Genomic DNA, 17,432 nt, shown 5'->3' on the forward strand with positions numbered 1-17,432 from the left:
TACTGAATCTTTTCCTCATCAATCTCAGTGGCTAAAAGCAGTAGCTAACTCTGTGTTTATTTTCCTTTAAGCAAAGACTAACTGTCTGCAGTCAATTAAGTCAGCTGATGTCCCATAGAATGAGAGAGGCAGTAAAAACATAAATCTGCTTTTAAACCCACCCCGTTTTTCTATTTCACTCTCGCTCACTCTCTCACCTCTCAGTTTATCAGCATGTGGGCTATGATTTAACTGCCTCCTCTCTCTCTCTCTCTCTCTCTCTCTCTCTCTCTCTCTCTCTCTCTCTCTCTCTCTCTCTCTCTCTCACTCTCTTCCTTCTTCCTCTGTTAATTGAGTTTGAACATTACTTTGAAGTGTTAAGAATAAACTGTGCACATTATTACTGTAAGCACTGTTGTTAATTTGATGCAAAGATGCTTTTACTGTTAATTTCAAAACGAGCTAATTCCTTCGGCTACGCAATTTATACGAACACGTATGTGTAGGTGTCCGTGTGGCCTTTGGTAGACAGAGAGAGATTGTGAAATGTTTCCTGAGATTTATGAGAAGGAGGGTGTTGAGGAAGGACTGTGGCTGGAGGCAGCGTGAAGAGATTTGGCACAGTGGGGGTGTATTGCATATAGGAGATCCTGAGCAGATTCGGCTGGTGATTCAACACATAAAGGTCAGGGAAGATTATTCCTGAATACAACTAGGATAAGTTTTTCACCATAAGTGTGCTGAAAATGTATTTTAAATCCACTGATGTTCTGTACATGGATACACAAAATGGACTTCTAAGTGCTAATGTTTTTTAGCCTTTTATTAATAAAGAAATCATTCACAAATTATATCTGTAATTTAAACCAAGGTAATAAAACTCTCAGGAGTGCTTTTTAAAAATATGGGAACTGCACACCAAATATAACCATCAATTTGCTATAATCCTGTGTTGCTGCTTAAACTTTCAAGAAGAATTAAAGGGACCAGACAGGCCTTTACATAATTATAGCTGGCCGTTCTTGTACACAGTATATCTGGGTCTGGATGGAGGCCAAAGATCTGGACTCAGTCTCTTATAAAGTAAATTAGGGGGCAGCAGGAGACAAGTAAATGAAGCTGCCACAAATGATCACAAAACTCTTCATTCGAAAAATGTGTTAAAATGAGAATTTCAGTGATAGAATGAACAAGCAAAGAGGATTAAAATTCAAAGACAATTTTTTTCTCAAATGCTCACACGTGACCCAATGGCACAATGAAGAATAGTCGCTGATTTCATTTGATTTCCATTTTTTAAAGACTCGCAAGTAAAACAATTGATCTCTCATTTTCTCACACCTAGGTCAGCTGAACTCATTTGTTTTCATGGGGACAAACCATTTAGTGAATAAAACATCATTAGCAAAGTGACCGATAGAAGGCCGAAACAAAACCATGTAATCTATTTTTAATTTGCTGGTGATTTTTTATTTTTTTTCTGCTTTTCAAGCTATTCAGCCTCAGGCTTTAGGTAGTAAAGGATATGGCTTCACCTGTGAAGTGAACCTCATAAATAGTAAAGAAAGAAGTCGTGAAAGATTCACACAGGAAGTGGGATTTGTGTACAGGTTCCTTCTCTTTTCTTTAAGGAGGCATGCATAAGCTTGTCCATGATCTATGTAAAAAAAAAAAAAAGATCTTAAGTTACTGAATGTAACGTTTGTAGGTAACTTAAAAGCCTGAGGTTCTTTTTCACCAGCTGTAAAAGCAGGATGTGGATTTGAGCTACTATTGTCAAAGACCAAGATCACTGAAAGCAAATACATACATACATACAGTGGTGAGAACATGAACTGTACTGCCGATTCGAGATCGTAGACAGAGCGCCAAGTTGTCTTCTTGTTGAAACTTGAAATCTGAATCTTGCAGTATTTACATTTTGACCGGTTTCTTCAGTACACAACAAAACTACATGTAAGACTAATGGAGCTTTTGAAACAAAGCAAAGCACTTGTAAATACTTGTCTGATTTATGCCTTACAGAGCTGGAGTCAGTTACGAAGGCTAGAAGAAGATTGTAATTTGTGTTCTTCTAATAAAAAAAAACCTTTATCTGATAAGGTCAAAGGCCTCAGTCTGCAGATTTATGTATAGAAACCTCAAAAGACTTGCAAGACAGAGACTCCGAGGATTAAACCTTAATTTGTACAGCTGTTAGTGGTTCACCTTCACCTTCCTCTCTTCAGTCACAGACTTTTCTCATTGTGAAAATTTGCTCAGTATAATAGCCTGTTAAAGTGAAATACATTTTATTGCTGTGCACTTTTTATGTGTGCAATATATTCATTTTCATTTCTATTATAATTAACATTCTATTTGTTGTCGGCTGTAAAACTGATATAAAGTTAAGGAACGTGTGCGTGTCCCGTTTGCAAAATATCCTGTTTATATACACAGCCGCAAGTCAGAGCCCATATTTCAGGTATGGAGTATACAGAATACACTTTTGATAAGTTAATGTCTTCACCGTATTTGTCATTTTCAGAAAAGATTCCATCAAACCTGTGAGGAATGACTGTAATCATTCTTCTCATTGGCAATAAGTAATAGATTTGCTGTCAAATATGTGTAGCAGGGATGCTTAAATGAACCGACCCTGTGTTGTTCACGATAAAGATATCAGTACAACTCTGTAGTTTGACATAAATACGGTCTCTATATTTTCCGTGTTTTTTAATATCTCACGTGTCTCTGGGCCTTTTTAATTTAAGTGGCCCAGCTCCAGACATCCTACACAATGTGTCTGTTGTGATTTATTAGCTTCATAAAGATCTGCATGTACGAAGCAACTGCCATGAAGCAGTATAAGCTGCTTCAGGGAAATGTGAGCCTCGGTATACCTTCCCCGACCCGTGTAAAAACTCTGTCTCTATGTACCGCACAGGGACATTGACTGAAGCTTTGCGTACATGCAAGGTGATAAGAACCAGATCTAAAGTTATGCTTTAAGGTTGTTGAAATACTTGAATATCCTTATCTCTTGGCAGTAAATCATGAAATTTACTGGAATGTACTGGGTCAGGTCTGGTTCAGTTGTTTTAATCAAATCCTTTAATCTAGCCGTCATGCACTCGCCTCGAGAACTCGGTGAAGTGTTGCAGATAAAGGGACCTTGAGAACATTGAGGTCATTAACCAGTTTGGATTTGTGTGGCAGCAAAGACTGACACGGTTATTAATGCGTAGAGTATTGTTAATTTGTGAGATAAAACCACTGCAGTAATTCAACTTGATCTTTTAGAGTGGTAAAAGGAATTAGATTTGTTCTAGATGTGTACTAGTTATCTTAACAAAGCTGACACTTAGCTTGACCATAAACCAAAACATGAAGTTTCCTGTGCTATCTTGTGAATAGTTATCAAGAGATAGAAAACAAAACTAAATTTTTTGGCTAAATAAACACCATGTTTTGTGTTTGTGAGAGTACAAAAATTCTTATATTGGAAGAACTACAGGCGAGGAGCTTGTGTGTGGTGCATGCGAGTGTGCATGTGTACGGAGCTTAGGGACACGGATCAATGAACTGGTTCATTGTAGTGAGAAGGAGAGAGAGAGAGAGAGAGTGTGTGTGTGTGTGTGTGTGAGCGAGAGAGAGAGAGAGAGAGAGAGAGAGAGAGAGAGAGAGAGAGAGTGCGTGTTTAGGCTTCTGATGAGAGAAATGAAAGCAAAGAACACATTGTGAAAGAGAGGATGTGCTCACAGAGCCTGGCGTATCCCTTCTAAAGAACAGAGGGGTGGGATGAGAGGAGGTGGCGGAGGAGGATAACCAGCAGCCATGCCTGCTTGGCCACCAGCTCTGAAAAGGAGCGATGTCCCGGGAGAAATAAAAAAGATAAGGAACCAAACCTCCTGTGTCCCCATCAGACACTCCTACACAGCAAAGCAGCGCTGAGGCCACAAACCGTACTTTTCGAAAAAGCACACTAATTAGTCCCTGAGCTCAGTTTAAGCATTGTTCCAACTTTTGCCAATAGTAAACACTTCCCCGTTTATTATAAAGCATGTAGTATTTATAAAAGTGAGCTGACTGAATGTCAAAGCTTTGCATTAAACCCATTAATTAAATTGACATATCATACAACAGGTGTATCATAATGACACAATTAAGGCTGAATGCTTCCTTTATATAAAATGTCATTTTTTCCCCCACCTCCATTATTGCCATCTTTGTTCATTTAATTGTTAACTATAAAAAGTGATTGTGCTACTGATGAATTAATTACGTTGTAGATGACTTGTTGAAGAGGTGCAGTGGCTGTGCTGTCTTCTCTTTTCATGTCCACAGGTGTGTTTTATTAAAGTTCCCTATCACATCTCCTGCCAGCACAGTTCGGCCGAGTGATGAATGTGCTCAAGCTAGATTCAATAAGCACGCCTTGCAGGCCAGCCGTGCTACTCATCTCTTAGCCTGCTGGCTCTCACTGATCAATGTGTCCTGACAAACACAAAGCAAAACGGCCAAATACCTGCTCATCATGTGCGACAGGGCAAACACAGACATCTGCCTTCGGAGTACTGATTTCTATCAGCAGTTGTCATACTAGACAAGGAAGGGACAAATAAAATCAATCTGAATGCCATTGCTTAATTACAATAGATATGAAAAAAAAAATAGATGCTCTTAGGAAAATGGCTCGGTGACCATTGTGAGTTTTGTAATCATCAACTAAAAGTTCAGCATGGTTCAGCTGTATTAATGAAATCTCTTCACAAGGAGTCAGATCTCATTGCGTCAGTTATTTAATGCATGCGTAGGCAGCTCATAAAAGGGTAAGCTATAAATGAACAGAAAGTGAACCACAAGCTTGTTGGAGATGTTCAAAGTTATCGACATAAACTTGTGAAAGCAGTTAAAGAGAAAGTAGACATTAATCCAATAGATCTGATCTCCCTGTTTCTAGCATCAGTTAAACAGTGTGTCTACACTATCTCTTGTCTCACACCGTTGGCGTTAATTTGCACACTGCACTTTATATGGCTAGGACAAACTTACTTTTCAGTCCTTGCTCTGTGTTTTATGTAGCTCTTTGTTATTTTATGTAGCACCATCGTCCTGGAGAAACGTTGTTTCATTTCACTATGTACAGCGTCTTCTAAATACAGTTGAAATGAAAATAAAATTTTCTTGACTTGACTTGAAAACTATAAAACAATGACCAGAAAGTAAGAGCTAAGTGAACATCAGTACAGTTTTACAACACCAGACAGTACGAAGAGATCTGAAAGGCTTGAAAATTTATGGCAAGTTTGCTTTGTCATATTGGGGGGAAAACAAGAAGGTAAAACAAGAAACCGTTCGTAGGATCTGTTTGTACATTTGGCCATTGTCCTCTTCTTTGGGTTTGTAAATGTGAGGTTGCTTAGCTTGAAAAAACACATTCTCGTGTAACACTAGCTTTAAAGTGATGTTGAATGTAAGTCAGGTAATGAATGGGGAGGGAGGGAATGTATGTTCAATCAAGGCCATGAATTACCCCCCCCCCCCCCCAAAAAAAAAAAAAAAATTGTACAAGCAGTACAGTACAAGAGAATTATGATACACCTTTAATGCAATTGTTTTGTCTATTTCACATTTTGTAAGCAATACATGAGCAAAAACCTAAATGTGAATACAAGTACAGCTTATGTTATTGTGTTATATGTGTTCCAATGAAGCAGCTGATATCATTGGGACAAATCCCAAAACTAATTTTACTAGTTTGTTATCAGCTAAATAGCTACCAATATCTACTCAATACAATCTCTATTACATGAATTTATTTCACGTATTATTCAGTTAATGAAAAAGAGAGTGTATTTGGAAGATGGACAGAAATGTTTGATGGTCTTCTCCTGATCTAAAATAGTTTATAAAATGTTCAATAGGATGAGTAGTAAAAACTAGGTAGGACCAGAAATTGAGGTCATAAATAGCTAAAAGTGCAAGGGGGATTTAAGCACAACCCAAGCCCATTAAAAATTTGAGGAATGATCCCTGAAGTGAGCAGAACACAAGTTTTGACATGGGTTGTGAAGAGTGTAGCATGCTCTCACATTTTTTCTTGAAATTCATGGAAATCAGTGCATGTTTAATTGACCATACTGGATAGATGGATTAAGCAGGAGCTTGTAATCAGTCACCGGTTCTAGGTATTCAGCTGGTAATCAGTCATCAGTTCTAGGTATTCGGAGTGCTCAGTTTTTCACAATAGCTGGATGGGAATATACTAATCAGTCAGTAATGTAAAGGAAAATTTGGACTGGCACCAGATCAGGTCAAGCCTAGCCAGGTCAATCCAGGTCATTCGTCTGGTTTTTCTCAGATTAACACTATAAAGTCTTTACAGCCTATGTGTGTCTGATTGTTTCCCAAACTATTCCTAGTCTGGCAGAATGGCTGGCAGTCGGCACGCAGTCATTCACAGCTAATCCTCATCCGAGATGTACACAGCAGAAGAGATTTTGAATCTGATAGTGTGGCCACATGCACCATTTACTAATTAGAGCTGATGGATGTTGATTGCTGTTTGATCTGCTCTTCAGAGCCTTTCCCTGCTCTAGCTCTCTGTAGCAAGTGACTGGTTATAATCACATTAAATATAGAGAACAAAATTCTTTGGGGGTTTGTTCACGATTTAGTTTAAGCTACTCAAAAAATTCATTTCAAATTCAGATTTTTATTAATTACACACACAACTACATGCAGTGCAATATATATATATATATATATATTATAACTGTCCGATACATAAAAATAGAAACTCCACAAATTAGAATTTGCACAAAATAATAATAAAAAAATAGTACACACACAAAAAAAATATGTGCAGTTGTGGTTCTACATATTATATATTATTTATTTATTTATTTATTTTTTATTATTGTTTTTTAAGTTTTATTGGCAAATTCATATAGAAATATTTACACCAGCTCATTATTTATCTCTGATTTCCCAGATTCAACGATTTTTCAGACCAAGAAAAATCCATTTTATTTTATTCAGCTTTTAATATTGTTTACAAATGATCAAAGTCTTGTAAAAGCTAATGTATTATATATTTGTGATTAAATACTTTCTTTTAAATCACAGCAATAACATGGGCTGTTTAAGAATTTTAAATAGGGGAGAATTATAGGATATTCCCAGGCTAGTGTTGCTAAAATATGTATGCAGTACATATGAGCTTTGTATTTTTAATGTGGACTAAGAATTTTATTCAAGACTAACCTTACCTGCAGCACAGAGTTTTGAATCTGAGCCCAATTCAATTCTGTCCAAAGACCAGACATCATTTGTATCCATTATCTTACTGTTTATAAAGTGCAGGTACCAACAATTAGTGACTCTTTCCTGCTGGGTTTGAAAAATAACTGTAATTACATTAGAAAGAAAAGTGAAACAGGGTGAAAATGCACACTCAAATCAATTAGATGTGCAAGAGAGGGACAGCAAGGCTCTCAGAAATGCTAATGAAAACTTAACTCAAACAGTGTAAAAACTTTTAAAATGATGCCTAAAACCTTTGAATGACAACTTGCTTTTTTATGTTGCAGTCACATGGTACATGAATATCTATAGTGAAGAATTCCTACATTTCCTTTGTCTGTACAGATAAAACTGTCTGTTTTTCTGCCTGTTTTTCTGGTGCCCATGTTTCTGGTGCCCAATTTCTTTGTATGTCTCTTTTTGCCTAGAATACTAGGGTCAATATATTCATAAAAAGTTCCAAAAAGGAAACTGTTTATTATTTTTTTAATTTCATTTATTTTTTTATTCACACAAATGTTTATCTTTGAAGATATACATAAATATATTACTTTAAAATAAATGGTACTCAAATAAACACTCATTTCTGCTTCCTGGGCTGCCCCAAATGCTTGTGCTTAAAAATCTAAAATTTGAAGGTGTCATCTTCAACCACTAAAATTCTGTGTAATTCGGTGTTATCCCAATGTCTCGTACTGAAAACCAATAACGTACTGACTAATGTTATATCAAACTTGCCACAATAAAATAATTTATTTATTTTACTGTCCAGTAAGTCAATTTCCATTCTGCTGGTTTTATAGAACATCAGTGTAATGGTAAAAGGGCCGATGCACTTATATCCATGGTGATGGATACAGGAACACTAATTTCAGGGAGAATCCACATGCCATTAATACAGCAGAATATTTCAAAAGAGTGTGTTTCCTGATTCACACCGAATCACAAGCTGCATTTTCAAATTCATCCACTTTTTGACAAGCAGATTTTAAAAGACGTTGTTTTAGTGAGAATCACATGACAAATCTGACAAGAAGAATTTTTATTTTTTTTTTATCATTTTGCATTTTACTGGGTGACCTTAGAGACAGAAACTGATGATGTACTGAAACTGCCAAAATAATGACCTTTTTCAAATTTACCTTTTGTGTCCCTGGCAGTCCATTCAGTGATGATGATCAGGTAGCCACCAGTGTATACCGATGTTTTCGAGCTGTTCATTTATTTCAATGAAAACACAAATCTATGAAAATATATATTCTATATACTAAGTGTATTTCATGGTGTGATGAGGAGGATTTGATGGAGCATTTTAACCCAGATCTCCAGGTTCCCCCGCAGGCGAGCCGAGCGGCTGCATAAAAAAAAATCCTCCTGAGAGCCTGGAACAGAATAAAAGTCCATCCAGCCATTGTCAGTTAGCCTTCAAAGGATCACACACACAGACTGTCTTATTAAAGACAGAGGACGTGCACAGGATAGTTAAGTGTGAAAACATTATTGCGAGTGTGTGTTTTCCACCTGTACAGAGCGAGAGATTTCAGCGGATAGACTGAGGCATTCCAGAGAGGCATGGCCATTAGATCCAAACTGCAGCATGTCTTTATAGCATTTTGTCACATCTATTAGCCTGTAGGTCACTTTCTCTTGTGGTAACCTGCAGAGAAAGCAGATTTTGTATTCATGTATGCAGTTTGGACCCTCAGGCTACTTAGCCTAAAATTCCAAGAGTGCAACCCTTAAATTCCTTCAGAGATTTGAGCTTACTGGTCTCAAGGACTCTGATGCTTTAGGTATTCACTGCAATGTGTCACTTGCCTTTTTTTTCTTTCCCTGCCACCCCAAAATGAAGGGTAGCTATTCAGTCATGTGGGTGTGTGTGCTGGAATGGACGTGACAGCATTTCTGATTGAATTCAACTTGCCTCCTTATTTGGTGCCTGTCTCAGTCTGACAGAGGGCCTCCTAATTGTGTGGACCTTTATGTGCCCCACACTGATGAGATCATTCTGGCTGTTGTCTGTGACTAACAGCTATCTCACCTGCTTGAAGTAATTACCCACAGGAATAGGTTCTGAACACATTGGTATCCCTACACGTGTCTGTGTGTAGGTCTGCAATCTCTCGCTCTCTCTCTTTTTTTGTCAATATGACTTTTTATTTCTTTGCAAAAAAAACAAATCTTTTAAAGCCAGTATTATTCACCTATTAATTAAACTGTGTTGTAAAACCCAGTTGATATCGGTGTTGATTTTGTTCCTCAATTAGAACAGTCTTCGCTGTGTCGTCTTCTTTTTTTTTTTTTTGGAGCTTCTTGTTTTGCTGAATTTACATAAAAGGGTTACAATTTTCAATCCTGTAAAAGGATTAAAATTTCACCCTGAAAGACATGAAATAGGTTTATAAATAGCTAAGAAATCCAGTGTAAAAGTAGTGGAGACAGCAAACCTTGGACTCAAAGTTAAAGGGTGCAGAGATACACGGGTTACTGAGATGATGAGCACAATGGTGTTTACAGCAGTATTAGCATGAAAGTTTTAAAGCCTTATCTGTTTGAGCAGGTGTTCTCCAAGTAGGTTTGACCTAAAAATATATACTGAGCTTTAGAAAAGTAGGCAAGATGTAAGGCATGCGTAATCTTTTCTTCTTTATCACGCCATGCAGAGTGAAATACTAAGGCATCTGATTAGCTTTTATCCTCAGCCAGGACCCTGTTCACTCCAGTGACAGCAATAGCGTGACTCTTCTCTTTTCTGCACCCCAGCCATCTTCTTCTCCCCTCCTGATATCTGCAAACGTGTAAAGAACCTGAGCTTTGTCATCTAGACACTTTGTGCTGTTTATCATAGAGTTCTGACTTTTACACTCACTACTATATATTAAAGCAAGACCTGACATGGTGAAGACAGAGAGCTTGTCAGTGCTCCCTGGTGTTTTTAGCAATACGTCAACATGGTCCATGATCTACAGAGCTAAACAGAAAGAGGTGGCATTGGCATTACCTTGATACGTAATACGACTCGTCGTCGAGTACAGAAATGAGTCACATCAGGTCATTTGAGACAAATGTGAACTGTATACCAGCTGGACAGAGTGTTGCTGGTTACCAGATAGTGTTGGAGTTGGGCATTCTGAGAGGATATGATGGTATCTGACACTGACTTGGATTGGATGACAGCCTCAGCCTCGACCTGCTTTAGCACTCAACCCGTTACTCAGATTCAGCCTGGCCGCCCATATATCACACGAGCAGAGCGGGCCTGGGAAAAGAGAGCAAACTAATATCTATGTCTTTTTTGTCTGCCTCTGGTTTGACACAAAAACCGATGGCCTTTGGTTGACGAATGCCCAGAAGAGTAGCCCATTTAGGACCATTCATAAGAAGTGACATTTTAATTCTACACCCTTTCAAATCTGTGCTGCAATTTGTAACTGTCATTTGCACTGTCTAGTCATGTTGGAAGACACTGGGTGTGTCTTCCATTTAATACAGGTCTATGCAAATTCACTGGTCATGTAGAGACGAACATAATACGCAAGTCTATGGGATACAGATAATACACGAAGATACAGGTCTTACCTAATGTTTAATGGAAATGTTATTGTAGTTGAAGTTAGAAAAGCAAAAATAAGCATGAGTAAGGAACAAAAAGAAGTCTGAACAGGCTGTGGGTCAAAGCTCACATGCTGTTCAGAATACTTTATGAATCCTCTGCATCACAAACCATGAAATATTTATCATTTTGTTGTGTGCAGTTTTACTACAACTGTCTACATTTATTATTCGATTATTTACTCGGGGTTCCACCTTCATAAGAATTGCTTAAATATTTCAAAAAGCAATACAAGATGATCCATGAAAGGTTTCTGACAAAACTTGTGAGGTAACATACAATTTTTTTAACTATATTGATTTGTTTTTAGATTTAAAAAAGAGAGAAAAAATATTACTATGTTTGAGACTATACTTTAATACTATCTAATACTTATTGTATTATATTATTTTGTAAAATATATTTGTATCCCATTCATGAAGTACTGAAAATGTCTTTTATAAAATATTTCTATCTATTTATTGTATTTAGCTTCACTTATTTAACACTTATTTAACTATATGGCAGCTAAATACTATACATAGTGTATATATAGTGAGGTCCTACAGCTACACTTTATGGTCCCAAAGCATTTGATCCCAAGTGGTCCCAAGACCACTCGCATACATATGTGCTTGTGGAATCTTGTCCAATTTTAGGTTTAATCCCATATTTCTATTATAATACTTTCCGTTTCCCTTTTAAACTAAATATTGGAGCATGACTGCACAAAAATTCCTGCAGTAATAATTGTAAACTACAATTTACAGCCAACCTGGGTTGATAGTAAAGTATTTTAAAATTTACAGTAACTGTAAAATGTTTACAACCTTTGTCTAGAGTGACTTATATTTATCTCATTTATACAACTGAGCAGTTGAGGGTTTATGAACCTGGAATTTGAACACACAACCTGATCTGTGATGCCAAACCTTAGTGACAGAACCACTACAGTACATCTATCTCACTGATTTCATTTGTTTGATATGCTGATTCAGTGCAGTATTTTAGTGGAGTTGAGTCACTAGTAGAAGTGATTGAATCAATGCCATTTAGTTGCATTGTTGTTGTAGTGGCTCATTTTTTTAAGGAGTCAATTACAAATTTCATTCATTCTTTCAGTCATTACACAATTACTCCTTCAGTCACATTCACCACTTGCTTGGGTTCAGGGCTCTGTACAGGGCTTGCTTGTTCTGTTACACCAACCTCAGCAGAACCTGTCTTAAAAGCATTTGGGATCTTTATGGACCATGTTTGGACCACTTAGTTCCAGTGAAGGCAAATTGTAGTGCTGCAGTATACAAAGACATTTAATACAATTGTGTATTTAGAACTATTTTTTAATAAACATGGAATTACATATCAGAAATCATTACATCTTAAAGCTGTATTTGTGTAATATTAGTAATAAGAGGTTAATATTATTATAGCAATATAAAGAATAAAACACAACTGTGAATGTTAACTAATAATTAATGGCAGCATGGTATAAATAATTATCCACCAAACAATCTCCTGTAATCACTTACTTTATAACAGCTATCAATGGTAATTTCCTCACCAGATGCTCTTTGTCCTGAAGACTCTCCTGTGGATGAAATCTTACAGCTTTACTTCTGACGGCTTCCACAAATGCTTCAGAATATTTATAGAGATCACGATTATAAATTTTCTATATTTAAACCAGAACAGTATTAATCGTGTATTTAAATAATGTGTCTCTATTAGTTAGACATAAAATGTATAACAATATTCTAGTCTGTGACCTAGTGAACCAGTACCAGGATGTATTCTTTGATTGACAGTTCAAAGCATTTCTGTATGTCACTCTGGATAAGGCCATTTGCCAAATGCCATATATTTAAAAATAGCCTTTCTTCAGCTTGCCAGAAGAGTCTTTGCAAGATTCTTACATAACTGATGAACATCACTGACATTCAGCTTCAGGAACCTTTGCAGACATTGACTGTAATTGTGTAACTTTAGTGAATGAACTAGAAAATGCAGCTTCAGTAATAAGAAGTAAAAGACCACAAACCAGAGTAGATGCATGTTTTGTAGATGATGCCTCAGGCTGTATACGGTGAGTCATTACTCTATACTAATATATCTTCTGGCAAATCATCATAAGCACAGGATGTGCGGCATCGCTCTAATAACCCAGTCACCGTCACAGCCTGTGAGCCTCCAGCAGACACTGTCAGTAACATCTTGAGGCGAGGTTTAATAGTCTGTATTTGATCATTGAAAAGTAATGTTATAGTATTACATGCAAGTCTAATCACTCCCTGTTGTTTATAATGTTAGTGGTGAGTTCAGAAGCTCTATTCTGAGAAGCACTTGTGTAAAGGTGTGTACATACTCCCAACCCTGGAAGGGCTACCTAAAAGTTGAACTAACTGGGTTCCACGCTTCACTGTCCTCAGCTGCTAGAGATGATTAGCCCTCAGGCTGCAGTCCACTAGCGCTTCAGACACTTTCGCTCTGGTCATACATTGTTGTATATAGAAATGTCCCTCAGCTCTGAATAGCGTATTCTGTTTCACATCAGGTCTGCATACAAGTTGTTCTAAAAACACAACAAAACACACACAGACACAGACACAGACACACACACACACACAGACACACACACACACACACACACACACACACACACACACACACACACACATATATATATATATATATATATATATATATATATATATATATATATATATATATATATATATATATATATATATATATATATATACACACACACCTATCAATCTTGTAGTTCTTGAAGAAAATGTATCTTCCTGTGGTGATGTAACTCCTGTTCATATTGATGTGGCCTACTTTCTTTGTTTGTTCACACAGACGTGCTGAAAATGCTAGAAAAATAATGCTTGTTGTAATCACTCTTTGCTCTGCACCCATGCATCCAATAGCTCAGGGAATCAGGCAAATGGGTTTACACACACGAACATTAAAGCTTTTGGCCTTAGCGTTTGTGCTGAAATTGAGAGATAAGTGTGAAATCGCATCATTACTGGCGCCAACCTGCCCTGCAGGCATGAAAATGCTCAGTGATACATCCATGGTCACGACTGGAGCTCTGATATGTTATCACATACATTCCTAGACATGGCTGAATTCCTTGCCTATCGGCCACGTCTGATAATCTCTTCTGTGTCTCTGAGGTCCTGTAGCATATTCCTGAGAAAGGCCTTTCAGTGATTTAATGGATTCACCCATGCGTGAGATGAGCAAGTCAATACCATGATTTCCATGACCCTCCCCTCAACCCTTTGCCCAAAGAGCCCTTTTATATCATTCTTTTCTATCTCACTCCCAATTCTGTGAGTTTCCTAAGTGCACATACACACCCTGTCCCCATCCCCCTAGTTTCATTGACCCCATCATCTCTCCATGTCCCTCAGAGCACAGAAAAGGCTTTAAAGCAATTCGTTGTGGCCTTGTGTTTGAGAGGAATTATGTCACCCTGACTGACCTCAACTCAGGTTAGGGGCACCAGGGTAAATGGAGAAGCAGTGAAAGGGTAGAGAACAGTTTTAAAAAATGTCTGTGTATGTTTTGGACTTGTGTGTGACTGAATTTGAGCAAATGATACATCCGAGTTCAATAGGCTTTAGAGGACATACTGCTGCATTGTCATGGTAAGGTTCATAGAGGATTCTCAAGCAGTCTTTTATGCTTATTGTTGTAGTGTTTTGCTTATGCCCTTTTTTTTTCTTACATGCGCAGCCAAGATGTCTCAGATGTGTTCAAGTCAGTTTGATCAGAGCAAGATAGAGGTGAACCTTTTCAAATGAACTCCAAAAAAAAAGGTTTTAAACTTCTAGATGAATTACAAATTACGAATTACGAATTACTTCTAAATGAATTACAAAAATAAGAATCAATTGTCTTTTGCTTTTTGATGGTTTTAATTCATTTATGAAGCCACTGCAAAGAAAACATTTACTTACTATTAAACTAAATTTTAAGCTTACTGTAAAAATGTATTGAATGCTAAACAAACTAGTTAACAATTAAGCACCTTTAAGAGAAACTTTTTGATTATGGTTTACGCAGCAGGTTATTAAAACACAATCACTGAACACATAGTAACTGCAAATACCTGGAATCGCCTCCTGAGAAGAGTAAACATTCAAATTCCACAAATTTACCTTGTTTTCTCTCTGACATGCCCCCAACTGACTCCACTTTGGAAACTCAGAGATTAAAACAAATCCAAGGTTTCTGACTCGTAATTCAGACTCTATGGTAGTGCTTCCTGCATTCGGCTCAAAATTCAATCTTTCTGACATGACGCGCCGTGTGGTGTCTTTAATGGTGCCAGGTAAAACTTTTCTGTCTAAGATTATTCTACATACTTTATATTATAACTAGAGTTCACCTTTCTCTGTTGAGTGAGCGTTTGTCAGACAGAACGGTTCCCTAAGGCTTCGTCTCAGCACAGAGTTCTTCGGAGTTGTCAGAAAAGATGGCCATCTTCTTTTTGTATCTTCCTTTTTATATTTAGTTCAATTCAGTAAGGGGGGTTTCTTACTTTTTCTGCAAATAAAACCCAGGTTACTCCGTGATGAGACGTGATGGTATATATTGAGTGAAAGTACAAGGTTATCTTCGCAAAACGCTCTGCCTAAATGACTGATGATCTCAGTCGAAATCTCATGCTTTTTCTTTTCCTATAAGGACTTTATTACGTTTCGGCACATAAATATCTAAACCCTGAGAAAATCAGAGATAATCAACTTTGCTTATAGTTCCAGAATTCACTGCAGAGAATATGGCTCCTCAGACAGTACTTCAACCTGCGTTTGCTTGTTTTTTTTGTTTTGTTTTGTTTTGTTTTGTTTTGTTTTGTTTTGTTTTGCAAAAGCATCTATAGGACCACAAATATTTGCTTGCTTGCCTCTCTGATATGAAATAGGTTGCATCTGTGGGAAGCAATTTTCCCCATTGCGACCAGCAGAAATTTAATCAGTCTCTTAATTGATTCAGAGGAGATTCGTCTGAGATAGTTTGAGTTGTAATTAAATCGGGTCTCTTGGGTTGACTAAAAAGTGGACTATCAGTTCTGAATGAGCTGCAATGTTTGCTCTAGTCTGGATTACAGAGAAGTGGGTGCTGAAGCTTTTTGACTTGCAGCGCAGGAAAACAAAGCATATGGAAACCCAATGGCCCATGGAATTTTAAAGAGTACTGTTATATATTGGAATTTTCTAAGAGAGTTTATAATCCACCAAAAGATTCTTTACACCGGTATTCACTCTATTGTTCACCCTTACAAGACAAAAGGAAAATCCTAATCCTATGTATACATGCCTTTCCTGATTGCTTATTAATTTACTGAACAAGAATAAGATATAACTAATATGTCGTTGTATTTTTATCAAATAATATGATAACATGATAAATACTTTGAATAGTTCAGAAAAATTTGAAATAATTTATAAAGTTTAATATTACATTTATATTTATCCCTAATGAGCAAGCCTAGGGTAACGGTGACAACTGCTGACAAGGGAAAAACTCCCTGAGACTATATAAGAAAGAATCCCTGAGAGGAAGCAGACTCGAAAAGGAAAATCCATCCTTATCTTTGTGACACCAGATAGTGTGATTATAAATAATGACTTTTTCTATGACTGTAAATAGTCAAGTGGAGAGATGTAACCAGGATCCATATAGACCTTATATGCTTTATTTTGCCCCACAGATGACCGATCTTTTTGTGTGCTCAATGAGTTCATCTCAATGTCAAAAGGGTAGCCTAAGCATTACAGGTGAAACAGTTTCACAAACCATCCACACTGTAGAGTGACTCATACTGCCAATGTCCTCACTTGATATCACCATCAGTTGTTAACTGAAAATGTTCTGTGCTTTAAATGAGATGATCACCACACTCTAGCCTTTTTAGGCCGGGTCATTTCTTAAATGTCACTGCACTGAGAAAACACTCCTGTATTCTGTCTCTCATGTGTCCAAAAAAACGATAATGACTTGGTCATTAATGGGGCTAGTTGCCGTGGCAACACGCAGGCCTTTGGCAGAAACAAGCCCAGGACCACTTGCCCAGCAGCAACACAATTTCTCCTCTGATCCTGGAGCAGTTGGCCAAAAGACTCTGATTGCATAGTCATTAACGTAATCCAGGAGCAGCTCTAAATCTAACTGCTCACTGGTCACGGATAATTGTCTGTTCCCTTTTTCTGGCCGTATCTCCAGTGGCTTGAACAGCATGGTCCAGGTGGCTCCTTTGTTCCCCATTTCTCTAGATAAACTTGATTTCTATGAGTGAAGCCAGGAAGTTCCACTCCACCTTGCCAGTTTCTAAGAGGGCACTTTTGTTGGCACACAGCACTTAGCGTTGTGGTTTTCAGACAGCTCAGCTAATACTCCCAGGCCTAGGGAGGTATGTTACCAGCTGTTCAGGAGCTTAATTTGCAAATTTGTGTGTTGTTGGGGGGTATGTGCACATCTGTGTAAAGCCTTTAGTGTGTTTCTCTCTGGATGTTCGAGACTAATCTAACTCACAGCAGTAGATTTATTG

At 37.4% G+C, this 17,432-nt stretch overlaps 1 protein-coding gene across 6 annotated transcripts in view; it reads left to right on the forward strand.

Annotated features, from left to right (window-relative positions):
- sema5ba (sema domain, seven thrombospondin repeats (type 1 and type 1-like), transmembrane domain (TM) and short cytoplasmic domain, (semaphorin) 5Ba) overlaps window positions 1-17,432 on the forward strand; it is a 90,709-nt gene that overhangs the window by 21,186 nt on the left and 52,091 nt on the right. The gene's annotated exons all lie outside the window — the stretch shown is intronic.

Source organism: Tachysurus fulvidraco, chromosome 6, assembly GCF_022655615.1.
Source record: "Tachysurus fulvidraco isolate hzauxx_2018 chromosome 6, HZAU_PFXX_2.0, whole genome shotgun sequence".
Classification (NCBI taxonomy): Eukaryota; Metazoa; Chordata; class Actinopteri; order Siluriformes; family Bagridae; genus Tachysurus; species Tachysurus fulvidraco.